General features: G+C 41.9%; 2 protein-coding genes across 2 annotated transcripts in view; one reads left to right on the forward strand and one right to left on the reverse strand.

Annotated features, from left to right (window-relative positions):
* si:ch211-71n6.4 (para-nitrobenzyl esterase) overlaps positions 1–27,868 on the reverse strand; it is a 197,644-nt gene that overhangs the window by 122,751 nt on the left and 47,025 nt on the right. The gene's annotated exons all lie outside the window — the stretch shown is intronic.
* large2 (LARGE xylosyl- and glucuronyltransferase 2) overlaps positions 11,419–27,868 on the forward strand; it is a 92,905-nt gene continuing 76,455 nt past the window's right edge. Inside the window, exon 1 of the mRNA XM_018692864.2 lies at positions 11,419–11,910. The gene's annotated coding sequence lies outside the window, so the exon portion shown is untranslated. The remainder of the gene's footprint in view (positions 11,911–27,868) is intronic.

A 27,868-nucleotide genomic window follows, 5' to 3' on the forward strand; every position in this document is an offset into this window, starting at 1 on the left:
ATCTGCCTGGGTGATACATGGATCAGTCTCATTTACTCCGTGTTGTAAGGCCGTGTTCACTGAATCCCCAGACTCCATTGCTGTTTGGCTTCACTGTGTGTCTTCACTCTGACAATAAAATAGAAAATGTTGGGATTATCATTCCCAGTCCCACCTGTTCCCATTCACTTTTATTCCCGTCCCATTCCGGTCACATGATGAGTAGAGAAAATCAGGAATCACGTGACCCACAGGATTCCCGAAAAAATGTCACACTCATAGCAGCAGTGATGAGTTTTAAAGCTGAAATGTATTATAGTGAATGTAGACTGTGTATAAAGTAAATGGAAAAACACCAGTGGATGGAAATTATCTCTAGTGAAGCAAAGATGCATTTACAAAATGTTTCAACATAAGCTAAAATGTTTTTTAATGAGCAGAAGAGGAGAAGAGTTGTTGACTGTGTAATGTGTGACTAATGTTTTGTGTATTAAAGTCAAACAAACGGCAGCTAGGACACCAGTTAAAACCTCCATTTTATAGAAAAATGCTTAGTGATGAGTGGCGCCAGCAGGTGACACTCAGCTCTCCCTCCTTGTTCATTCCATGTAAAATGGCAGGAAGTGATGAGAGTGAGATCTCCATGGTAACAACCTGCAGGAATCTACATCATCAGAAAACTCTACATTTCCAGTGTTACTGTGTAATTTTCACTCTGGCTGTCGAATGAGTTGATTTTGTGCTCAGGGCAGAGTTTGTGAAAAAGAACAGGGAGCGTGAATAAATCTGAAGTTTACTACAACAGCTGTTACAAGTCAGAGAGACGTAAACACTGTAATTAGTCTGTGATGTGATGTGTAGCTGACCTGAGGGCAGCTTTAACACCTCCATCACCTGAACCTCCAAGATTCATGTGAGTCTACACAGACATTCAATACTGGTGTTAGGATCTTCTGACTTTTCATCACCAAGCCCCTGTACTGTTTCAGGCTACACAATATTTATCCTCATTCAGCTCAAACTTGTGATGAATACAGTCAGAATGTTATTTTCTGATGCCAGGAGGAAGCAGGTGTCAGTCAAGGTTTTCGTTCACAGTTCATTATCACAAATGACAATGTTTAGTTTGCAGAGGGACTTTAAACAGAGCAGTTTGATATCTCTGAATTCAGGATGACTGTAAAATCTCTCTGTTTCTGCTGTTTTTCATATTGTTGCCATCAAAGCTAGGTCTCCCTAACAATAAAAAGATGAGACCAGTGAATCTGATCCAGCATCTGTGGGACCTGACTAATATTGTGTAGGTCACCCTCGAGCCACCAGAACAGCTATGACCCTTCATGGCATGGACCAGGACCTCTGAGGGGGGTGTCCTGTAGAGCCTATGGATCCTGTGGGTTGCAGGGTGGGGGGCCTCCATGGATCCGGCTTGTTCTGGATCATCCCACAGATGGTGGATCAGTGTCATGTTTAAGGCTAAGGAAAACAGATATGAGGACTCAAATGTAGGCAAAGTAAAGAGGCTGGTTTAATTACAAAAATTACAAAAAGATGAAGTCCAAAAAAATATAATGAATCCAGAAACCCAAGGAACAAAAGGCAAAAAGTCCACAAAACGCAAAACTCAAGAGAAAGTCCATAGGGAACAAGAGGCGAGCTACACAAACTACATACATGTATACATGATACATGTAAATGAAACACAGGTGTAACAGAAAACAGGTGGGAAAAGAATGAGGACCAGAAGTAACAGCACAAAAGACACACCAGGGAAGGAACTACCAAAATAAAACAGGAAGCACTAGACAACAAGACACTCAAGAGGGCGGTGAAGTCACTAGAAAAACACAAAAGAAATAATTTCTAAATAAAACCAAGAAACCAAAGTCACTAAGGGATCAGGTCAAGACAATCAGATTGGGATTTGGGCAGTCTGGAGGCCAGGTCAGCAACTTGGGCTCTTTGTCATGTTCCTTGAGCCATTTCTGAGCAGTTTTTGTGGTGTGGTGGGAGCACTGTCCTGCTGGGGGAGGACCCTGCCATTAGGGAGTGTGTTCTTGGTCTAAAACAATGTTTAGGTGCATGGTATGTGTCAAAGTAACATCCAGATGAATGAAGGACCCTTGGTTCTTCAGTAAAACATTGGACTGTAACCAGATGATCAACCTGTCAGAGGTTCGTTGATCAGTTCAGACTCTTTGATAAAATACAGTTGTTTTTTGGTTTTAACTTCATCCACTGTTGCAAAACACTTTACACATTCACCATATCAGTTGACTATGTGAGCTAAACTGTGTATACTTTTGTGTTGCTTTGACACTTCCTCCAAAATTCATAATTACCTCTCTCAGTCAACGTACACCAGCAGCAAAACTCAATTTGACTGCAGCTAATTTTAGAGACATTAACATACTTTGTTCAAAACAAAACGTCATAACTTTCAGGTCAGAGTCTAATGAAATTATGTTAAATACACTGCAAATAATTATGATTTTAGCAGAAAGTTTAGTCTTTTTTTGCTGCTTTGTTACATCTATACACATGTGGTGACATTTGCTTTGAAATGTATGTACAGACAAAATATAGATGTTTAACATGCACACTTCTGTGACCAGCAGAACATGACACCAGTGTTACTTAGGGCTACATCGGACTTTGAGTTTTATATTTTTTCAGTAGTATCAAACAGTGAGTAGCATATGGGGACCTCTTAGTGATTTGGCATGGAGTGGCCCTTTCCTTCTTGCAGTGCAAAATGAGAGAAATTTGTGTCAAAGTGGAAGATACAGGCACACTTTATGTATGCAGTTTGCATTGCTTTAAGTCGTATTGAGAGCCCCAGTAGTGTTGCTGGGTGACAGCATTTGTCATTGTTATGGCAGCAGGAGTCACCTCTGGGTGAAGGATAGAGTGTTTTGGTGGCTGTAGTACATTTTACACCAAAAGTTAACTGATGTGCTCAGGTGTGTGTTTGAAAGCACACTGTGTGAAGAGTTTTGAAAAAGGGGACATGGCATTGAGACAAGTGTTAAAATGATTGTAGGGAAAAAAGTAAATAAATTACTGTGTTTCCATTATAAAGTCTCATCTACATAAAATTAAACCAAAGAATAAAAAGTCGTCAGATCTGAACTTTAATATTCTCAGACAGAATTCAAAATATTAACAGGCAACGTCCCCCTCTGTCTTTGTCTCGGCATAACTCCCCATTTTTGGCAGTTACCCTGAGTGTGTGTGTCTGTCTGTGTGTGTGTGTGTTTGATGAATTATTGATGTATGCGTCTGGCTCTTGACGTCTGTCTGCCATTGGAGTTGGCTTCTTTGATCGTAGGAACCCCCACCATCGAAGCAGACACACACAAACACACACACACACACACACACACACACACACACATAGAGGTATTCTTGACTACCTATATTAAAGATGGTTATTAAAGGCTCTGCTGTGCCATCTGGCAGCTCATCAAATATTAAAGCTGTGTCTGCAGCAGCCGCCTCTCTGACTCCTCTGCACATACAAATACACTGTGAAGATGTGATGTGTGTTCACGCTGCATGTGACGACGCGTCCTCGTAGTCTTGGAGAACTTTAACGTAACCTTGGAGTGGTGTTTGCTGCAGAGTGAAGAGACGACAGACAGAGACACTGCACGTGCTCAGGACTCATTATTCAGGCTTTTCATTTAATGATGCAAAGATCAGCTGTTCAAAATACCATTCAAGGATTTTTTATTTGACTTTATTTATTTATTCTGCTTCCATCAAAGGACTGTGGTGAACGAGAACACATTTGGTTCTTTCATCATCACAACCTCCATATTTTGGTATTATGACTTCACCTCAGATAATTTTGAGAAATAGATCTAATTATAAAATCTGCATGTCATAATTGCAAGAACCTTTTTTTTCATGAGTCCAAGGTGAAAATCTTGTGATTATAAGATATCTTTAATCTTCCTCCTCCTGATTAGAGCTCTGCGTCTCATAATTTCAGAGCTTTTCTCCTAATGATGAGATGTTAAGTCGTTACAAGATGAAAGTCATAATTACAAGAAAATGTTACTTTTCTTCTATAAAAGCAGCGAGCTGGTGTATAATCAGCAGCACATTTGCATTTATCCGCCTCATGTCTCTTTCCTCAGCTCTTGTCTTTCCTGTAAACTGTTCAGTGTCGTCTTTTCGCAGCAGGAAACACAAAAATCCTCTGGAGTGTGAAGTGAAGAAACCTACAAGAAAGATGAGTAAAACATGTCACAATAAATGGACAAGAAAAGAAATACCAGAGCTCACTGATGACTGTTTCCAAATCATCATCTGTTCAGCTCGGAGGGGTTCTGAACATCAGAGAAAAGTGCTGCAGATAAATATTTAGTCGAAGTTCAGTGATGTTATGTTCCTGAAATAACTGAGCAGGTCTTTGTTGGTGCATTCAGGTGTGAATAGGACACTTCAGTTGTGAAGAATTTGTAAGAAAACCAAAGCTAAAGGAGAAACGCAGACATAGTGAGGAGGAGTGAGTTAAATGTGGCTTTTATTTCCTGCATTAAAAACATTGCTGTTCTGTAGACGACTGATAAAGACGAATCATAAAACAGCCTCTGCTCAGACACGTGTGACCAGAGTGTCCTGAGGAGACGTTCAGTTTACAGTAAACAGAGGTCAGCTCTCACTCTACTGAGGAGAGGAAAAAAGAAAAAGCTGCAGATGAAGCTGTAGAGAAAATACTGGACAGACAGAATATTTTTATCATCAAGTTAAGATAAGATAATCCTTTATTAGTCCCACAGCGGGGGAATCCACTTTGTTGCAGCAGCAAACAGGGACAGCAAAACAGAAAAAGGCATCAATAAGTAAGCAATAAATATGAGTAAATACAGAGCAAGAAAAACTGAAAAAAATATAAACAATATAAACACAAATAAAAAAAATAACCCGAGTGAAATAATATTGCATAGTATGAGTGACAACAGCTGTAGTCAGATAAAAGTGCAGCTTAGTGAGTTGGTCTGTGAGAGTGTGTAGTCGTGTGTGATTCTTAGTTTTCTGTTGCTTAACAAACAAACAAACAAACAAACAAACCAACAAACACAGTCAAAGTTTTAATGGAGGAAGAAGAAGAGGAGAGCTGCAGGTAGCAGAGGGTGGGTCAGACAAGGTTAATTATATTGTAAACCTGTGTGTGTGTGTGTGTGTGTGTGTGTGTGTGTGTGTGCAGCGTAGTGTAGTGTAGTGTACAGTAACCGCCTCGTCCAGCTGTCCTTTAGGCATCTCGTCTGACCTCTGACCCCACCGCTAACACAATCTCCCACCTATCAGCTGTCACACCAGGTAACCCCACACACACACACACACACTCTCTCTCTCTCTCTCTCTCTCTCTCTCTCTTTCACCTGGTTGTGTGTGTCCACAGTACCTGTGAGGCTGCTGCTGTGACAGGCAGCACATATGGGCTATTTGCATACGATGCCTCCTCTGAATCTGCAGCCTCACCCTGAGTGTGTGTGTGTGTGTGTGTGTGTGTGTGTGTGTGTGTGTGTGTGTAGTCGTCTCAGAGTTGAGCTGCATCTCAGTGAAACTTGTCCTCGTCTGATTTTTTTTCATGCTCTTATAAAAACAACTTGTCTCTGAATTATTTATGATCTGCGGGTTTTTGCTTCTCGTGCTGCTTCACCTTCTTCTCCTCCCTGAATCCAGTTTGTAAACTTCTCTCTCTCTCTCTCTCTCTCTCTCTCTCTCTCCCTAGCTCTTATCATCTTTTTTTAACCTTTATTTTTCAGTAGAAGTTTCTTTGAACCTTGGTCTCTCTCTGTGAGTCTGGTCGTCACTGAGCTGCAGTTTAGCATCTGTAAATCGACCGTCACCTGTCGTATTCTCAGCTCTGTAGTCAGGGTTATCTGCAGCCGTTTAGCTGAGTCAGCATGTTGCGTTCAGTGACAGGGAGCTCTCTGATTGGCTGTTTGACTGAGAGTATGTCATTTCTCCAGTTTTATGTACAGTGCTGGTTCCAAGTTTTTCTCCAAAGTGTACTAATGCAGCACTTAACAAACGTGTGTGTTCATATGATGTAGACATACAGCTGTGAGGCAGCTGTGGCCTACAGGTTAGAGAAGTGTTGATGGGACCACGGCTGGAGTTAGGGCTGTGTAATATTCACATAAACTATTAATTCAATAGAACTTTTGGGCAAATGTTTAATGAAGAATGTAAAAACATAAAATAGTTCAGTTTGGCTGGTTTAGGAACCAGCTCCTGGATTTGTCTCAGCCGGTCCCTCTCCTGTTCAGAGCAACCCGGTTCTGTCTCACCTTCACTCTTCATGCTGGTATTCACTTTTCTACCTGCAGCCATGTGGTGGAGTGTGAGATCACAATCTGCATGATGAGAAAATATTACTGTAAACAGAGGATTTTGTGAACAGAATAAAGGTCAAATTTCCTGTGTATAAAAACCTTATATTCTTCATCATCATCATCATCTTCTTCTTCCTCTTCTTGTTCCTCCTCCTCTTCTTCTTCTTCTTCTTCCTCTTCTTCTTCATCATCATCTACCTCTTCATCTTCTTCTTCTTCTTCTTCTTCCTCTGTTCTCACACCTCACGTCCTCACCTGCCTCATTTCTTCACTTGGTAGAGGTCGAGTTCATTAAGTGTACAGTCTGAACGAGTTAAACGAGTTTTAGCATTTGAGTGAGAGTTTGAATTTTTTTAAAAAAAGTGATCCAGGCTGTAGCTTACGCCATGGACTGTGTGAGGAGACTCAGAAAGTGAGAAATCCATGTAAACAACAAAACAAACAAACAAACAAACAAACAGATTCTCAGTGTTGTGTTGATGGTTGCTCACTAGCTTTGTTCTACACTCGGCATGTTTTCAGTCCTTCAGCTGTTGACACAAAATATTTGATCAGTCAGACTGTGTGTTTGTGTTGGAGCTCTTTCACTTTATTATCACACTTATCCACATGCATGTGTAGGGAGGGAAACACAGAGGCTGATATTTACCTGTTATAATAATGTCAGAACAAAAGAGATTGACCTGACTCTCTGGTAGTTTCATTCAGATTCAGATGCTCCCTCTCCCCAGCAACGTTTTCCAGCTCCTCCTGGAAGATCCTGAGGCGTTCCCAGACCAGATGAGATTAGTACTGAGCAATTTTAACTGCAATTTTTCTGACAGGTATTGTGATTTGATTTGTGATATAACTTGAGGTCAAGCTTCAGTTCAGTACTCAGTAGGAACATGTAAAATGTAATGGAGCATTACTTTAACACTGATAATTTGTTCAGACTTTCAGATGTTTGAGGTCGGGAGTCAGGAGCTGGAAAAATAATCACAAACTTTGAAGTCTGATAATCACGTTAGAACAGTTTCAGTTAAAATTTGATAAGTTGTTCAGATCTAGATGAGATATCTAATGCCTCCAGAGAGTTCTGGGTCTACCCAGGGGTCTCCTCCCAGTTGGACGCTTGTATCCAGTCAGTACCTATAGATCATGACCACAGGTGAGGGCTGGAACGGAGATCGACTGGTGAATCCGAAGCTTCGTCAGTCTCAGCTCCTTCTTCTCCGCTATGATCTGGTACAACTCCTGCATTACTGCTGACTCTGCAACCAACCCGCCGTCAATCTCACGCTCCATTTTATCCTCTCTCATTAACTTCACCCACAGATACTTAAACAGCAACTCTGTCCCAGGCTGAAAGGACCAATCCGTGGTGTTCCTGCAGACCCACGCCCTCAGTATTTTTATTGTCATGTATTAATAGCAAACAGTCAGAGTTGTTATTTGGGGTGTGAACCACCATTTCCAAACCCAAAGAGTCACACTCAGTGATTCTATCGTCATCACACACCGAGTCTGGTCTGGTGATCTCGTACGTCTCATTATTCACACAGTTTTACCTCTAAGGCCATCCTGGGTCTGATGTGGTTTATTTACTCTCTCGGTTGTCTCCAGTCTCAGGAACTGTTCTGCCCCCACAGGTCCAGACTGATAACACTAACCAGCTCTTTGTCTTCTCTCCTCTCTGCTCTGACGCAACAGGATGAAACAGAACTGGAAGTGTTCCCATGTTGATCTTAAACTGAATATGAAAAGATCTTAAAGCAGAGTTCAAATGCTTTCTGTGCTTCATAAAGAGAAGATTTATCCCAACTGTTAAACTGCTGTTTGTACTCTCACTGCAGCTGCTGGAGTTTCCTCAAACTTTAGTCCATAGCCTCAGGTTTCTGCAGGGTTTCAAACTCTTTGCCTTGTGTCCACAAATAGGAAATAACACTGTTAGTTTGACTACCTCTGGCTCACTTAATGTTTTTACTACATTACCCTCAGTCTTTATTTCAATAATAATAACTAGAAAAGAAATTTTAAATGTGCCTGCTGCTTGGTGTGTATCCAGGATAATCAGCTGTCAGCAGTAAAAATGGCCTTAAAGAGTTCATCAGTCTAATTGGCCAATTAGAGTCAGCTTAGTCCACTTCCGCCTGGTAACTGCTGACTTATCGCCAACCGCTGGGTAACTGGTTGCTATGGTGACTGGCACCCCCAAAGGTGGTGCGCCCCAAAGGTCCTGTTGTCAAACCAGGTGGACAACAGCACATAAGCCAAGATTTGCCATCAAAACTGCCCTCACATGTTAAAAAGTCCTATCGACAAAATGTCTTTGGCTTGGAAGCGATTTATTCTAAACCACGAGTCATGTTGCAATGGGAGTCACACTGGGTGAGAGAGGACAAATTTCTCTACGTCTTCAAATATAAAGTGTCTGCAAAGGTTGGAAATTATAAGAATTAAAAGAGGTTTTAATGATTTTTGGGGGAAAATTTTCAGAGATGGCAGTTACAGTGCGGGTGATGTCATGCACTCAATCCCACACCCATTATAAACTGAAACGGTAAAAAAAAAAAAAAACCCATAAAACTTTAAATGTGATTTTGTAAAAACTGTAATAGCTAGCAAAGTGCAAATTTAACCCCAAAAAGTCTCAAGTCTCGTGACCTGTTGAAAGGTTCAACCATGTTTCTATGTTAAAGTTTAACAAAATAATGTGGCTCTACAGAGGGGTGGGTTTGATCATTTTTGCAAGGACTTCCCATTCATTTTTTAAGGGAAATTTTTCAGTTTTTCATGATATACGTCGTCATGGTTACTAAAAACGTTACTAAAAGACATAGCGCACTATTCCCAATCGAACCACACGTTTTGATGTATGTTTTTGGGTTTCAACTTGCATTTCACAGTCTACAGTCAAACTTAAACTCGGTCAGCGTCAGTATCTGCTGTAACTTTTATTTTATTCTGACTGCAGGAACTTTCCCAGAAACCCAGGAGAGTTTTCAGGAGTTAATGAACTGTTCCAGCTCTTTGATGGCAGGATCGTGGTTCCCGTTTTGGTATCTGGACCCTAGAACGTCTCTTGCATGGGTCAGACAGATACAAGAAAGAATGAAACTGAACTTTACTCTCTGATTGTTTTAACAGAGTCACATGAAAACCAGAAACAGAAATACCGCAGATTCAGTGTGTAGGAGACAACTGTTTCCACCTCTGCTCATTTCTGTTCATTCATTCACTGTCACACAGGCAGGTCTAAAAATTATGTTCATATAAAACTTTAATATCTTTTATAGGAGACATAATGTCACCTGGATGACATTTTCTATCAGCACGATGAGGAAACCTTTATATTGAATCTATCTGTTCACTGACGACATATTTCTCTTTTCCTTCCTACAGTTTTCACTCTTGGCAAATAAAGCAGGATGAACATTTTTCACGGTCACAGACATTGGTTACAGTCAGAGAAAGATGGCCACCAGCCCAGATTTAGAGTACGACAGGGAACATGTTTAATCAGTATTTAACCAAAATCACAGCCAGGAGGTTCACACACACACACACACACACACACACACACACACACACACACACACACAAGGACTTTGCCTCAGGGTTTTGGTACAAAACAGTCAAAACATGCAAAAGTTAAGAATCGTAAAACAAAATAACAAAAACACTCTGCCTGGCCAAAAAATACTACAGAAGAGTCAAATTACTGGCCTGCATCAAGCAAAGAAAACAACTAAGGAGATTGCTGAAATTAAAACTGGATTAAGAACTCTCCAACGCATTATTAAATCCTGAATGATTGTGATGGGAGATCACTTAAATGTTTGTTGAAATCTCATTGTAAAAAATCAACAGTAGAACTCAGAGCGATGTTAAATAGTGACAGAGAGTGTTTCCACACAAACAGTGAGAAGAGAACTCCAGGGACTGGAACTAAACAGCTGTGTAGCCTTAAGAAAATCCCGCACTGGAAATAAAAGGTTTCATTTTGCTAGGGAGCATAAAGACTGGACTCTGGAACAATGGAAAAAGGTCATGTGGTCTGATGAGTGCAGATGGACATGGACTGGCCACCCCAGAGTCCAGACCTGAACCCCACTGAGAATTTTTGGGATGTAGTGGAGAAGACTTTCCAAATCCCTAATCATCAATACAAGAGCCCGGCCAAGAAATGAATGCAACTTTGGACTGAAGTAAATGTTGTGACATTGCAGTCTATCAAAGAGATGCCACGTCGAATCTGTGTCAGAGCTAAAGCTAAACATCAAAGCTAAAGGCGCTCCAACGAAATATTAGTGTGTGTGACTTTGTTTTTGGCCAGGCAGTGTATATCCAACATACATCTGCTCTGATTGGTCAGCTTCCAGAAGCTTCCTCTGTTTCTGGAGCAACCTAAACAAACCATAGTAACACGGTGCTTGTGGAATATGAAATATGAGAGTAGAAAAATAAGTCAAGAGTTGAGACTGTTCTTCAGATGTGGTCTAAGCATTAAGGCAGTAAGTGGACCCTTTAGTTCCTGTTGTTGAGTCTGGTTCCTGGTTCATGTGGACCGAGCTGAGCTACAGGTGGAGACTCAGCTTTAAAACACTGTGAAATCTCTTTAATGTGGTTCAGTCAGATGTGGACAGGAGCGTTTCTCCAGCTCACTGAACCTGACTGAGTGACTGTCAGCTCCGATTAGAGGCTGAATATCTGAGACCGGGTCCCAGTGAGAGGCTGGGTCTTTGTCTGAGAGAGAGGGGTGTGTGTGTTCTTTGTTCTTATATCCCAGTGGGGACTTTAACCTGAATGCACACCAACCCATGAAGACTGAAGTCCCCACAGGTAGAGACTGGTTTCTGGAGGTTTTAGGGTTCAGGTGTGATCAGAGAGTGAAGGGCTGAGGAGTGTGTTATGTTCATGAGTGTGTGTGACAGGGGCAAGACAGAGAGAGAGAGAGAGAGAGAGAGAGAGAGAGAGAGAGAGAGAGAGAGAGAGAGAGCAGTAGCACCAGGCAGCCTCTGCCATTGGCTGAGCCTGTGTGGGAGGGCGGGACCTGTCCCGGTAGGGGGAGGTGGTGCAGACTGCTTCACTTTGTTACGAGGAGCAGAGCGGAGGGAGCAGAGTGTGAGTCCGGCTCGCAGTGAACACGGACCGGCTCGTGGATCAGCGACAAACCGACGGAGACGGACTCTGACAGCGGCACCGACCTCACTCCTCTAACCCGGGCAGGGTGCAACGTGCCGGGGCGGAACTGTGCGCGGCGTCAGCCTCTTCCTCCGGAGCCCTGAAGCCTCACACGGCGCCTCTGTTCCGCCACCTGGCTCCAGCTCCAGCTCCGTCCTCTCTGCATGTGTGGCTGCGTGCGCATGAGGAGCGGACCAAGACTCGTTTGTAGCGCTGTTTACAGCTGTTAATGTGACACACACACACACAGACTGTGGAGTGTGGATTGATTACACTCCCACCTCCTCCTGCACAGCTTTCCTCTGGTTCTGGATGGATTTTTGAATGGTTTTCAACCCCTGGATTAGGATATGGACTGATTCACGGCTTAGACCAACAGTGGAAGTAACAACCTGCACAACTACAAACACTGGTGAGCGACATCTTCACTTTCTGTCTCTGAGTCAGATCAAGAAACAGCAGTTTGTGTTTAACACTCAGATCAGACTGATCATTTAAATCTGTGCGCTCTGATTGTGTTCATGTCTCTGAACATAGATTTGTGTGTGTGTGTGTGTGTGTCAGGTCCATGTGACCTGTGTGTTGGATAAGGTCTAATTGAGCTGCATTCTTATCCTCTGAGCCATACTGTGGACCCCCACTCCTACCCCCCTCCCTGAGCACACACGTACACACCAACCAATGTGAGATGCAAATAATCGTGAGCATAACAAAACACTCGAGTAAACCAGTATTATTCTTATTTTTCAGTCCATAATGAAGCTTAAATGTCGTCAGATCTTCAGGTCATGGCTGCTGACCCAGTTCGCTCTGATGCCTGATAAATTCTTGAAACACAGTTGTTGTAGATGAGGGTCACAGCTGTACTGTTACCACTCACAGAACAACATTACATCTACTGTAAATTCAGAAGTAAAAGTCTGAGTCCAGTCAGTTTGTATAAATAAAAAGACACATGGGGGGAAAAGCAGAAATGAATAGAAACCTGACAGTGAATGCTGCATTTTGGACATTTTCACTCTGTCAGGTTCATCTGGATGTCAGCACCTCTCTGCTGCTCTGACTCTCTCTTTGCTACAGAAGTGCTCCTCTCACTCGCTGATTTATTTATTCTGGTTTGTGCTGTTGTAACTTTAACTACCTGCGGATAAAGTTGCACAGTATAACCCCGAAGCAGTTTTTATTTTCAATTCTAAAGATCAGGCTTCTGGCACGCTCCCCCACCACCCCCAGGCTCCTGTTATTTCGACCCCCCCTCCCTTCCTGTGAGTCCAGCGTGTTCGGCTGCACCATGAACATGAGTTGTGGCTGGTCAGGGCGTGTTTTGCGTCCTCAGTGGTTGATCCATGTTTGATTTTAAAGGGACTTTGAAACCTTTAGTAGGTACATACATGCTCAGGAACCACAGGGGGTGCCACATCACCCAGGACTGAAATATGAAGGATTAAAGCTGCCACACCAAACTGGAACAGACGAGAAACACTTCATGTGCTCAGATTTTATTAAATTTAAAACAGAGGAAAATAAAGATAAAATCCTGGTTCTCTTTTCAGTGAAGATAAATAATCAGACCTCCTAAGTATTTTGGTGCCGATCAAAGAGTTTCCTCAGCACAGAACGTCTTAAACTGAAGTATTGAAGGTTAGGATCAAACATCTGGTCAGTTTCAGTTTTGTCGTCTTGTTATCAGGAGGAAGTTGGCTGACGTTACTCCACAGATGGAGGAGGTGGTGTATGTTGTCAATGTGAATCTAGTTGACAGGACATCAGGTTAGAAAAAGTTCATGTGTCGTTCTAGAGGCTCAGCTGTAAAGAATATATTTGTTTGAATAATTTGGACAAGTTTGAGTGCAGTATTCACTCTGCTTTTAGCTCTGGTTTGGTCTCCACCAGCTGTTGCCTGCTGTGTGGTGCTGGGCAGGTAGTAGATAGGTGATTTATACAGTGGTGCAGGGATGATGAATTTTTGTTGTCCAACCCTGAAGTTAACATCAGCGTGGTTCCCTCCACAAAAAGCCAATGGGATTTTTTCACTTGGTTTTGGATTATTACAGAAAATAAACACAGTAATTGTCAACGTCAACGTCTCCACCACTGAGCTTCCAACTTGTCATTTAATTTAGCTCTGACCTCTTCTACAAAAGCCTTTCTTCTTAGAAAGTTAGTGATAGTTTGAAAGAGTGTGAGTATAAACACAACGAGGCTGTAAAGGTGGACTGGTGAGTAGATCAGTTTTCACGTTAACGTCCCCGACAACCTCTGTAGTCTCATTTAGACACTCGTTATCAACCGCCTTTTTTAAGACACGTAAAAGCTTCAAACATCAGGAGTGGGAGATTTACTGATGGATTTTATGTCATAGAATAAAACATGAAAATGTCTTGAGCTTGTGTTAAAACCCTTATTTCAGACATTTAACATGCTAACATGCTAACTTACTTCCTGGTTTTAGGATCATTTCTGTACCTCTCTATTAGAGCCAGGTGATAATTCTCTTTGAACAATACAGTCCATGTTACACACAGTCATTGCATTTAGTAGCTTTAAATGCACATATTTCTCTGTAGAAATAGCTATTTGTTGTCCACATTGAATCTGTGTTGGAACATTTTTAGTCTCAGCTCACAAACAGCTATGAATAACATCTCCATACACACAGCTTTAATCTCTGGGGTCCTGTTGTAGCAGCTGTTACTTCTTTAACACTCTGCTGATGCTGATGCTGCTTCTTTTCACTCTTACTTCCCCCCTGAAAGAAATCCTGCCTGGTTTGCCACTTGGCACTTGAAATGCATCATGGGTTTATGTGACTGTCTTTCTCTCTGCAGCTCCCTGAAATCCTGTATGAGGTGTTTACAGTCAGACATTTTGGTTTGCATATGCCTCCCTCTGCCCTCCATCTCCCTCTTTCTAATAACAGAGGTAAACTCTGGTCCTGGATGTTTTAGAGAGCTGTATTTACATATTTACCACTTGTTAGAAGGTGTGCCAAAGTGCTGCGCTGCGAGGGAACGAGCACCGAACCTCAGTAGCAGCACTTGGCTCCAGCCGCCACGACTGACTCCACACTTAACCCGTCCGGGAAGTGTAAAATCAGATTTAGGAAATGAGAAATGTCATTTACATTCGCTCGGAAATCCCTCAAGTGTGCGATAGGAATTCCTGATGAGTCGCCTGAGTTTGGCTGCTGGCTGCCACACAGCCATTTCACACTTCACCTCAAGCACTTTATGTTAATGCTGCGGTTAGTGGGGTTAGTGGAGAGAACCAGTGACGCATGACAGGGTGGTGTCGGAGCGTGGAGGCTCTGTGAACTGGGAGGAGGAGGAGACCCCCTGACCGATAGGAGCACTGATATCTGAGAGTTAAAGGCACATTCCACCAGTTTGATCCACCAGTGGAATCATGTCCTCTGTGGCTCTGGAAGAAAATAAAAATGACCACGCTTCTGCCTCAGCTTGGAGACCACAGGTTTATAACAGAGAACCTGCATTAACTATCAAGTTATGGGAAATGTAGGATCCAGTGTTTGTAGGGGAGTAAAAGCTGCTTAAATTTTGGCAATTTTTTAAAAACAGGTCTCTTGCCAGTCCCCTAATTTTATAGAAGTAAAATACTAAACTCTAATTAAAGAATTAAGACCAGGATACTATTAGTAATGAGAGGAATATATAGTTTCACTTCTTAAATTGTAAATTTCTAATTAAGTGGAAATTTACATAGCATAACTTCGAACAGTACTAACAAATACAACTATCTTGTTAAGTGATGTCACGACCGACATAAATATGGCTTCCGGGTCCAACTTTGCTGAGGCTCTCCTGTTTTCAAGATGTTGCAGTGCTGTTAGCATCCGCTGGTCGAGGGAAGTGCTAACATTAGCTAGCTAACCCAGCTAACGTTAGCACCTGCTTTTAACATTGGGTACTAACATTAGGTAGCTAACTTAGCTAGCTTGGAGACTACAGGAGTATAACAGAGAGCCTGCATTAACAAAGCGGAAGTATGAAGTTTGAAAGATGTGGGTGTGTAACAGGCTAGCTAACCTAGCTGATGTTAGCACCCACTGGTAAAAGCAGGTGCCCTTGATATAAGCTATAGGTTTTACAGGTGTTTCTTGTTATGAGACCACATCATTGTGTTTTGGTTGTCAGTTCTTTTCTGTGCAGCTCAGAAATAGTGAAAGTAGCTAGATATGGCCATCTGTTTTCGCTGGGCAAAGATAGATGGCTAAGGCCTTGGTGAAGTTGGACTCAGAAACAGTATTTGCGTAAGTCCTGACAAAAGCAGATTAACAAGCGAATTGCTACATAGTATTAGCATGCTAACTTAAATAGAAGAAAAGAAGTGACAGCACTACAGACAAAACAAGAGTTAACATTGAACTTCCAATGTTAGACTGTGCTATCAATACGTAGCTAATGTTCGCTATGAAGCGAAAGCACAAATGTACCTATAGCCCTTTTAAGCCCCTTATTTCTGATGAAGACAAATCTTAATGCTACAGGGATTTTAAACATGTGTAATGTATTGTTTGGTCTCGGGTGTGTGTGTGTGTGTGTGTGTGTGTGTGTGTATATGACTCCTTCTGCAGAGTAACAGAGTGAATAATGACAGAGCTGTGTACATGTGATTACACTTCACTATCGATGGTCATTGTGATGAGTCCAGGAAGCTGTGTGACCCGTTACCGTGGCGACAGATGATTGACTTGGTAATTAGTCATAAAGAAAGGGGGGAAAAAAGAAAGTGGGGGGAGGGGGTATAAATAAATAAATAAAAATGAAGAAAGAGAGAGAAATTAGAAAACAGCAGATGTTCCACAGTTATTCTGCAGAAATACCTAGGGAGGTTCAGGTGTGTGCATAATTGAAAAGTTCACTTTTAGCATATTTCAAATCACAAATCTGCCTGTACTGAAAATAAACAGGAAATCTAGGCTGTTTCTCCCTGGTAATTGTATTTTTTCCACCCGTCAAATTGCTCAGCAGGAAGGTGACCCTGATCTGGATCAGTGTGCTGGTGGTTTGTGAGCAAATATTTGAAATATTCTGGCATTATTATGACTCTTTTCAGCACCAGGGTGATGATTGTTTTATGTCCTTGGAGATATTTGTAATTTTAAATATGTTGTTATGTGATATTTAACACAAACAGTGGTGAAAGAGTTTATTGTGGCTACAGATGTTCTTCTTAGAGGCTGTAGAGCTGCAACATTGATGTAAATGTGATTACTCTGCTGTATATACAGAGATTAAAGCACAACATGGCCTGATGATATATATATTAAGTGTTGTGCAGGAGCAGTCACAAACTGAAGTACTGCAGAAATCACTTCACTGAGTTTCACAGGTTAATTTCAGTCATCAGCTTGTTTCCAGGTGTTGGGGGCTTCGACTGCAGATGTGTGCGAAGCCTTTAATGTCTTCACAGGGTTTGATGCTTACTTTTCCCCTTCATGTGCTCCTAAGTTGAAAAATTTGTGCATAAAGAACTTTAGGGGTGCAATGTAAATTTATCAAATAATGTGTTTTTCCTTAAAGGAATACAATGAGACATTTACAAGCAAAATTATTTAATTTATTTGAATACAGAAAGTACAGAGTTGCTGAGATATTAATATAAAAATTATTCATGTTTGCAGTGAGCAGCTATTATATGGAAATCCTTTATCAGTCAACAGTTTATTTTTATTTTGCATCTTTTCAGATATTTTCACTGAAAACGTTTCTCTTAAAATGTATTTTCATTAACTGGACTGAAAACAGGTTCGGTGTGTGTGTGTGTGTGTGTGTGTGTGTGTGTTAGTGTGCTATAATGCGTGGGTGACTCTGCTGTTGTTATTATTTTTATTATTATTATCAGAGGAGAGATTACATAACTGCCATTTGGCTTCCAGTTGATTGTAGCATCAGTTCAATATTTTATTGATTACTTGGAGGGAAGTGAGTATTTGGAGCAGGTTTATAATCCAAAGCTTTTAAGCCTTTAAAGCTTTAAAGTCTCGTATCTGCCGACCTCAAGCTCTCCTGACTTTTTAAAAGCTGAGGATGAACTCATGGCTGAACTTCTGCAGCTTTATTCAGTTTTTAACCAAGAAACACCAGATGATATAGAGCAGGTGTTGTTGTTTTTGACTCACACTGCAGACATCTGTAAGGACCAGACGTCCTGACTCTTTCAGCTCCGTCACACCTGCAGTGTCTTAACTTTGGTTTGACTCTGGTCTTTAATGAGCTCCTCCTGCTCTGTTGTTTGCTGGACTGAAAAGTGAATCTGAACCATTAAAATATGACTGATCAATATTTCAGAGGTACAGTATATGCAGTCTAATATTAATGTTACAAGCTGTGCTGAGTGAGCCTTAATGTACTCCACTGACAGTGTAATAATGGATTTTATTCTTCCTCTCTTCACCATAACCGTCTGAAACCCGCAGCAGTTTTTAACCTTTGAGAAGCTTCTTCCTCCTCTGATAACAAACATAAAAGCTTTGACTTTTAACAAAAACAAAAACCCACTTTTCTTCAAATTCACTTCCTTTAAAGGACGAGTCCGGTGACAACAAATCAACACAAAATGCAGCAATGAATTGATCCCATAAGTGTGTGTGTGTGTCTGCAGCCTGATATATCTGATTCCTCTGTGCTGTACCACCCCATACATTATTATACAGACCATGTAAACAGCATATTCTGCTTGGATACTGGCATGTGGGCTGTGCTGATATTATTCTGGTTTCAGGAACAGTCTTTGGACACAGTACATTCAGAAAATAAATCTTAGCTGAGGTTTTTCCGTCAGTTTGCGACGCACAGCAGAGGCCTGCGCGATTAATCGTATTAAAATTGCGATCTCGATTCGTAGCTCTCTGCGATCTCATTTCTAAAATACAAAGATTCTGCTGCGTTTTCATCAGGGACACCAGCTGCATCAAAGCAAATTCTCCTGTCTTCTCCCTCCCTCAATGACAAAGCTTCGTTACGCCACGTGATTCAAAGCAGAAACAGAAATAAACACAGCTGCATGTAAACTGGAATATTAGTGGAATATTCACCTGTCAGGTAAAGAGTTTGACAGGAATAATATGTGTTATGTAAATGTAAAAACTGTGGGTGACAAACACACTGTCGTTTATTCTAACTCAGTCACAGACACACATACACACACACACAGTCCTGCTGCTGTAAAGACTGAGCTGAAACAAACCAGCTGCAGTAAACCACGGTTAAAGAATTTATAACAGGTTCAAACACCTCTGTTACAGAGGAAGGAGACGTAATAATCCTTTAAATGAGGACGATGGACAGTTTGTACTTTCTCTCCTGGAAGACTGAAGAGAGAAACCTACAGACTTTCTCACCTTCATACTGCTCAGGTGAAGGTGTTTTCTTACTTCTACTGTGTTTTTAATATTTTCTAATCCTCCTACTCACTAATAGTTCAGATCATAAAGACCTCCACAGTGTTTTTACTGTTTAACCCAAACTATGACTGATAGTGGACATGTGGAGACACTTCTCTCTGTTACAACAAGGTCATAAACTTAGACAGTACTGTCCAAATCCAGTGTCAGTCAAGGATGAACTAAGTAGAGTAAAGGACAAGATACATGTGACCAATAGGATCTTCACACCATTAGATATAGAAGATAACTTGTCCATATTTGGCAGCTGGAGTTATATTCTTGTACATTTGTCAGTGTATTGTTCATCATTTTTCTCTGCTAGTGTACAGCTTCTAATAAAAACTTCTGCCTGAGACATCTGAACTCCTGAGACAAGTTTTTCTGTGATCGTTGGTTTGAGAAAATTAAAAACTAAACATCAGGAAACTGTAGGGGAGATGCTGTCAGATAGTCCAACAAGTGTTGGTTTGCCTCGTCAGCCTGTGACCCCTGTAAATAAATAACCTGATGATCCAGTATTTCACAAGATTAAAGCAAAAATCTGAGAAAACTTGGAAAAAAGAAACAATCTTTAATATTATTATCAATGTAATTGTCCTCTGACCCCCACATATTTGTCTCAGTGCTTCTTTCTAATAATCTGCTACTGAAAATAACAAACAGATTTTCATCCTGTTTGAGTAACTTTTTCTAAAAACACCTTTTTTTGTGATTCTCATTTATGTTTGTAAGCAGACAGATTCAAAATAAACAGAATTAACCACTAATATCTGCTGATGATGCATCGTGAATGCCTCCTCCTCCTCTTCTTCCTCCTCCTCCTCCCCCTCTTTCTCCTCCTCTCCTTCCACTGTTTCCCTCCATTCATCCTCTCTCTGCTAATGGTTTCTCCATTAACCCCACCTGACGGCTGTGTGGGTAATTACAGATATATTTATGGCCTGTGGCCACACACAATGAGAAATAAATAACGTGTTTGACCAAGCAGAAAGAGACATTAACCACACACACACACACACACACAGGCTGCACTCAAGCACACACTGACTTTTCTCTTTAATGGAAACTCTTGCCAGGAGGTTGAAGTGTGACATGTTGTACAGTATTGTCTCCAGATGTCCTTGTTGCTGCTGAATCAGTTCAACTCGAGCTCTGAGAGTTTTCCCCTCCCTCTGCCTCTGCTGCTCCGTTGTGCAACAGGATGTTTAAAAATAAAATCAATATGGACTCTGATGTAGGTGGAGCGGACCGCACGTTGCACTGCCATCCTTCGCTTTTATCTCCGCTCCATCCGACCGCGGCTCAGAACAGAAAGTGTCGACCCACATCCTGCAGCTCAGCACAAACACCTGCTGCTGGTCAGGTGCCCACATCTGTTCAAGGATGATTTCAGACTGAGTCCACTCTGAACTGGCTCAGATGTTGGTCCAGCCAAACACTCTAACAATAGGAAAACTGCTAAATCTCCTTCTTCATCCTCTCTCACTTTGTTAAACAGGGGGTGGGTGTTTTATCGTTTGAAAACAGGGATGATGGAGCATGTTTTCAGACACTCTCACTCACTCACAGCCGGTCAATCAAGTCCTCTGCAACAATTATTGTGTGAGTTCACATCGCTCTTAGGGGAGGGGGTGGGATGTGGACAAATCTACAGTAAACACATGAGGGTGGTGTTATTGTGTGAAAATAAGCAGGAAAATGTGATGTCTCTTTGTTAAAACTTCCACAGTAGCTGCAGGTTGTGATCTGATATTATTTATCCAGTGACAGATGTACAGTCACTGATGTGAGAGGATGAGGAGTCCTCTGTATTTTTGATGGTTTGGATGGTAGATACTTTAATTTGTTGTTGGTGACTGTGCTATTGAGAGAGGAGAACCAGCCCTCAGGGCGCTGGGGTGACAGGGCTCATGGAAGCACATTCATCTTAACAGCTGAGATTCTGCCGATTAATGATAATGGTAATGTGTTGTCTTTTATTTCTGCATGTGGCTGCATGTTGTGACAGCACAGCATGTAGGTTTCTCATCACTGGTGCAGGTTTGAAGGAGGTGAAAGAGGAAGCAAACCAGCATGTTTGATGCCGCTAAAGGTGGAGGATATGTGAATATGAGAATATGTTATGGCCAAGCGGTTAAAATTCATACCAACTGAAATGTCCCTGGTGGACGTCTCCTTCTCTCTCTGTTTCCTGTCAGACAGTAAAAACATGATCCTCAGTCCTGTGGCTGAGCCTCTTGTTCACAGAGAGGAGGAAGAAACTTGTCAGATTGAGATGATTTGTGTTCAGAAAATGTTCATGTTTCTTTTTGATCTTTTTAAAATTATATATTTTTAATACCAGGTACACCTCTACCCACTTCTCCAAACTGTGTGTTTTTGTACCATATTCATCCAGAGGCCGTCCATATATTTCCTCTCCATCAGGTTGTTTCTACTCCAGAAAGATTCTGTGTTTGAGTGAAAGTAGCTCATGTTTACTTTTCATAACATTGTCCTCCTTTCAGAGCGTTTCCTGAAACAGGTCCAGAGCGCTCAGACGGCTGCAGCCCTGCATGCTAATCATCCCTCTGCAGCTCTGATTGATTTCAGGTCATTATCTGTTTGCTGTGTTTGTGTTTTAGCTCCTGTACGGACTGAGAGCTGTTGTCAGATTTATGTCGGCCAATTCTGAGGATTAAACGTTAACAAGCACGAGTCAAACTCTGCCGCTGCTGCGAGGCCCCTTTATCGCTGCTTTTACAGCACGTTTATACATGTTCCCCTTTTGATTTACGCTGGGTTGTTAAACTGTCTGTTGACAGGAGTTTTACTGTCATTTATTCAATCATGAGCTCGTGTTAAGAGCGTTTTTGTGATTTTTAAGACCAGTTGCCATCATAGAGACTGATGGCAGCTCAGGAGAGAAGCCAGAGACTGAAGTGAAATATGGAGATGCTTCTTTGTTCCTCTGAGTGCTCTGATGTTTCAGGTTTATGTCGCTTTTTAAAGCAAATATTGGCGTTGATTCTTGTAAATATTAAACCTGAAACTCACATCAGGAGCAGTGAATAAAGAGGTAACCCTGCCATGTGAAAGAGTCTCTGCACCAGTTTTACACATCAGGATCAGTTGTGTTTGGTTGCACTCAGCCAGTGGAAGCAGCTGTATAATGGAGGAGCTTTGTTAACTCTAAAACAAGACTGGGTCAAAACCCTGTATATGTCTGGACTGTGTAATATGTTAATTAGCATATTCATGATTCATTCACTCTGCCTGGTGTCAGCTCTTTATCTGTTTGCTTCTCTCCTTCTCTCTGTACAGTATTTTAACTCAGCCAAGTTCCATATAAAGCTGCTCATTGACACGTTTTTCTGTTTCTGTGGAACAAATATAAAACAGTGACTGAACTGTGGCTCATTCAGACGACACATGAACCAGCAGTCACTTCCAAACTGCTGCTAAAATCCTGGTTTTATAGCCTTGACATTGTCCAACAGAATCACACAGAAGTTAAAGACGAGAGCTGAGTTGTGATTTGTGTATATTTACTTACTTAAAATGATCATTCAGAGAGAAAATTAGAAGCTCGTTCATGTCTGTGGAGGTAAAGTCCAACCTCACATACTGACGACTCACTTTTACAGACAGTAGCTAAGGTTTGTCCAATATGCCACTACATTTGTTATGTTCTAAAGGTTTCTCAAGGGTCTGAAAAGTCAGTAAATCAATCGACAATGGAGCTAAATTGGCAACGCAACTGAAACTGAGCAACGACCAATAAGGAAAACTCCAGCACTCAGCCAACGACCAATCGTCGTAACTTGAGTCACTGAGTCACAGACGTTCATGTTTCTGGCGCTGTGTTCCATTTACATCAGATTTGCAGCTGAGAAGTCAGAAAAACACAGACGCTCTCAGGAAAACCTTTGTTGTCGTTGCTCTTTCAGAGTATCAAAACAAATATGCACTCATTAAACATTTGATTACGTTTGATTTGTCGTTCGGTTACCAAAACACAAAACTGACTTAATGTGAGACAAACTGTGTTAGTATTGATGTGAGTAGCAGCCATCTTTAATTCTTATGTCGGGGTTGGTGGGGTTGCTCCTACTTTCTGAGTTGGAAATCTGACTTCAGGGGGGGTTCAGGTTGAAACTTCCAACTAGGAACTTGGAAATTCAGACTTCCAAGAACAACTGGATCGCACCATAATTCCTTGCTGTTGGAGACATGATATTGGTTAAATATGGGATGAGGGTGCACAGTTTCGGACAGTCTCTCCTGGAAGATTTTCACACTGTTGTACATGAGAAGTCTGCGACAGAGTTGAGAGAGACTTTCAAACAACGTATGTTCTCACCTAAGCACAGCTGACCAATCACAGTGTCAGGTGCATGTTGGATGTGGGGAGGCTGTTCCTCTGGTCCCCGACCAGCCTGAAGCTTGTGGATGTGTTTAGTGCTGAGATACTCAGCTGTGATTAGGCAGCGACATGTTTCCACTCTTTCTTTCTCTTATTGAAGCCTTGGTAGCTCATTAAAGTGATGTTGCAGAGACTCTGGATGCCATTGCCAGCTGCGTCAGCCTTTTCCTTCACTCTGTCTGACGTGGTTTTATGTGGTAGAGTAGCAGCGGTGAACAGCTTCTGTTCAGCCTCATCGTCTTTCTGCTCTGATGCATCAGAATCTGAACCTTTCTCATCGACCCCTCGTTGTTGCTGTTTGGTAACTTGAGTGTTTGAGCACTGATGAGCAGCACCAAGATGCGTTTGAGGTTCAGATCACAATGAGTGGCATGTGTCCAGTGTGTGAGAAACTGCACTAGAGTCTTAAAGGCCTTGAAAACATATCTGCTTCTTACAGCAGAGAATTCGTATAATTGGCCTGAACCTTTGTCCCACACCTTGTATCGTTGCGGTTTATGGACGTGAAAGGTGTTTGTGTCAGTGGTCACATGTTCGTCAGTCACTGATTGAATCCCAGCAGCAGCAGGTGGAGGAGGAGGAGGTGGATGAAGGCTGACCCGGATCCTCCTTCTCCTCAGTTTACTGCGTGATATGAAGCAGAGCGGAGAGATGCTGCTGCAGCACCGATCGCCTTCAGCTCCGAGCTGCACGTGGGAGTCCAACTCTGATTTGATGCCTTTTATAGAGGACCCTGCTGTGTTTCTGTGTTCCCATTTCTGTGGGGGTATGAAAGGCTAGGTGCGTGTGTGTGTGTGTGTGCGTGTGTGTGTGTGTGTGTGTGATTGTGTGTGTGTGTGTGTGTGTGGGAGCAGCTGGTGGATCCTCCAGCTCCACACAGCCACTGTCATATTTCTCATTTCCAGTTTAATTTAGACCTGACGGGACGCCTCTGTGACTGATTGGACTCTACACAGATGTCAGGATTGTTACAGGAACACAAACTCAGTGTGTGACCTGTTGTGTTGCTGTTGTGTTGCTGCTCTTATCCTGCTGAGCTCCTGGTCAGTGATAAAATAAAAACATCTGCTAAAGGAGAACTCGAAGGCCCACATGAATTTAGTATTTTGTACCCTTTGACTTGGTCTGACCTGAGATGGTATCTGGACATGATTTCTGATTTTGGTTTTGAACCATTAGCATGGTTAAAACTCCAGTCTACAGGACAGATAAATGACTTTTCTATTGGTGAGAAACCTTTTATGACCTTAGAGGTAATATCTCAGAGGGTTTGTTCTGCTCCTCTTGTTTTATTCTCGTTCTGTTCATTCAAGACTAAATCAGAAAAGTGAGGTTTAGTTTGGTGTTCAGAGCAAAAGCAGCTCAGTGTTTTGTGTTTGCTGTGAGCATGTTGCTTCATGAACTGATAAGATTAAATATATGAAGTCATTTGTCAAACACAGTGTTTCCTAATACATGGCACAAGGTTAAACTCTTTGTAAGTTATCACAGCAGCTTCATTATCATCAGGTGACAGAGAGCTGCAGGAATGAGTCCTAAAACCAGGAAGTAAGTTAGCATGTTAGCACTTCCTATTCCCTCATCCCAAAGTCAATGGGTTTTTGGTTACAAGTCTGAAATAAGGTCTGTGGTTTTAACACAAGCTCTCTTTAGCTGTTTCTTTAGTTACGCAGTAATGAAAAAAAAATGGTGGGTTGCAGTCCCAAAGTGGGCCACAGGTTAATTCTGAGTGGGTCGTAAATTTGAAATACTGAAACTTACTTTAAAATACTGAGAATTTCTGGAATACCACCTTTATTTTGAAGTACCATCCTTACAGGAGAAGAGTCCTGTTGCATTTAATATTTGATTTGAAATGTTAGGCTTTAAGCTCTTGTGGCTCTCTCTCTCTCTCTCTCTCTCTCTCTCTCTCTCTCTCGTTGCAATGCTTCACTTCACTTGCTGCACTTTTTGCTATTTTAGTTTTCATTTAGTGAAGTTAAAATTGAAGCACAGTGAAAAGGCCCTGACTGGATGGATGGATATAAACTGAATGGGTGTGGAGTTGGACTCTGAGGCTGCAAAAGCACATTTATCGCACTTTGATGATGTATATATTTAAAGCAAATCCATAGATGAAGTGCTGCATTGATCTGACAGTTAAATAAAACATGGTTGGTGCAGAACTGATTGACCCTGAAGAAGCAGTGTCTGTCTTGTTTTTAGTTGTGCAGGTAAATCGATAAATCCTCAGTAACTGTTTGTAGTGTAATGCACTAGTGTTGATATTTTCTGGGGAGTTAATTCCCTCTCCCTCTGATATCTTTAATATCATATTATAGTCTTTGTTGAGCAGTGACCTGCAGTTTACTCATCTTTGTATTTTCCACCACATTGCAGATGCTAATGGCCTGTGTCCAACATGTGGCTTCTCAACATGCTCCTCGCATTAAGACGGCCGGAGTGGGGGGTGTTAACCCTGTGGGAAGGGTGAGGAGAAAGGGGGGCGGAGGGGGGACTCCTGCAGGGCAATATGAATGGAGGATCAGGGAGGGGGATGTGTTGGGGTGGGGGTGAGGTGTTTTAGCCTCGGGAGGTGTCGCCTGTGTCCTAGCAGGGTCTTTTGTCCTGGTCGTCGGCCTCTTCGTATTCAGATCAGCTGTCAGTGTGAGAGGCTGTTGGCTCTGAGCAGCAACATTAACTCTGCTCTCTCACAACGATCCGTGTTTTAACTCTGACCGACGCCACTGTGTTTCTCTCCAGAGGCTTCGCCCACGCTCCTTTAGGTAAGATGTCAACACAGAGCTCTGTCCACCTCCGAGCTGTTCTTCTGTCGTAGTTTTTATTTTCTCTGTAACGTTGCAGGAAAAAGCAAAGAGAGAGGGGAGAGGGAAGGTAGCAGAGCTGTGGGGGAGAGGTGGGACTATTTCTTTAGATATTTGTTTTTCACATAGTCCCTGAAATTAAATCACATTTCAGAATGAACCATTAATGAGAATGTTTGGAAGTTTTTTATCCTCTGACCTGTTGATGAGCTGCACCCAGGCACCAGATTTATTAGTTCAGTAATGATCCTTCATTGTGGATCAGAGTGGATCAGTGTGACTGACAGGATGTTAGGGATTGGTCCTGAAACCAGATAATAAAAGTGTTTCATCAAGTCTGATTAGAAAAAGGGAAAAAAATACATTAATATAGGCTGCTCTGTGGTGCATTCAGGTGCTGACAACAAGATCTAGACATCTGCAGCTTCATAGTTTTGTTGTTTTTCTTTCTTTCTTTCTTTTTCTGTTATTTTCTTGGAAGTCAGAGTTTCCCACAGCTCTCAAACAATCCACAACACAACATCATGTCAGACGTGTGCACACAGTTCACTGAAAACATAAAAGAAACACAAAAACTAAGAGGACCCAGTGTTTATCCAGAGACAGGTGAGGTAGACACACCTGGTTCCATGTATCTGTGATCATGTTTACAGCAGCTTTAACGAGCTGCACATCACTTTGTCAGGATCTTTTACCTGAGGATCACTCTTCCTGTCCACAGGGACAACTTTTATTCTGAGACTTGGTGGCAGATTCATGTTAATTCATTTTCATCAGTGTTTTGTTCTAATCTGAGAAAAAACACAAACAGATGCTCAGTGATGAAGAGATTCACTGGTGTGTGTGTGTGTGTGTGTGTGTGTGTGTTGAGTTTCTCCTGCAGATAAATGATTTCTCTGAGTAAATCCTGTTCTGACACAGGTGCTAACTGAGCCTGTTTACACTGCAGACTTAAAGATAAGCTCCTGCTGTAGAGATCACTTTGTCTCTGTAGCTGAGGAAGAACAAGAGCCTAGAGACATGTTAGCTGCTCTGTGAGACTGTGCACATGTTCACAGTGATGACGCTAACATGTTGATAATTAGCAGGTATCATGTTTACTATCTTGGTTTAGCATGTTATGCAGTGAAAACAAAGTGGAGCTGAGGCTGATGGGAACTCTTTTAGCTCTGCAGGTAAAAGTTAAAGTATTGGACACATTGAATCTTTGACCTCAGAGGATCATCAAAGTTATTATGGTTCATCCTGAGGGCAACCTTCTCAATTTCATGACAGTCCTTTTGATAGTCAAGACACCTGACTTCAAACCACAGATGTGAACCTCAGGATGGAGCTGGGGGAAAAGTCAGGTGACCAACAAAGTCATTAAGGTTCATCCTCTGGGACTAGGAATATCTATTCAAATTTTTGTGCCAATTCATCCAGTAGCTGTTGAGATATTTTAGTCTGGACTGATGTTTCCATTCATAGAGCCACACCCTGAGCACTGGAAATTTTATCCTGGGACAAAAAAGATTTGGTGAGAGGTTTCTGGTTTATTCAGGTTTTGGCAGCTTGGTTTAAAAAAATCTGACTTAGGAAACTGGAAACTTTGTCTCCAGGGTAAAAATCACAAGCTTTGTTGACCCACCTGACCACCTTAACCTCCTCCCAAGACGTTTCACCATCAACAACAACAGCACCTCCGCCTCTAATTCACAGGAGGTCAGTCATGACATTGAAAGAATGAATGCGGCTGTTTTTCAGGTCATCA

The sequence above is a fragment of the Lates calcarifer genome, linkage group LG2 (assembly GCF_001640805.2).
Source record: "Lates calcarifer isolate ASB-BC8 linkage group LG2, TLL_Latcal_v3, whole genome shotgun sequence".
Taxonomy (NCBI): Eukaryota; Metazoa; Chordata; class Actinopteri; family Centropomidae; genus Lates; species Lates calcarifer.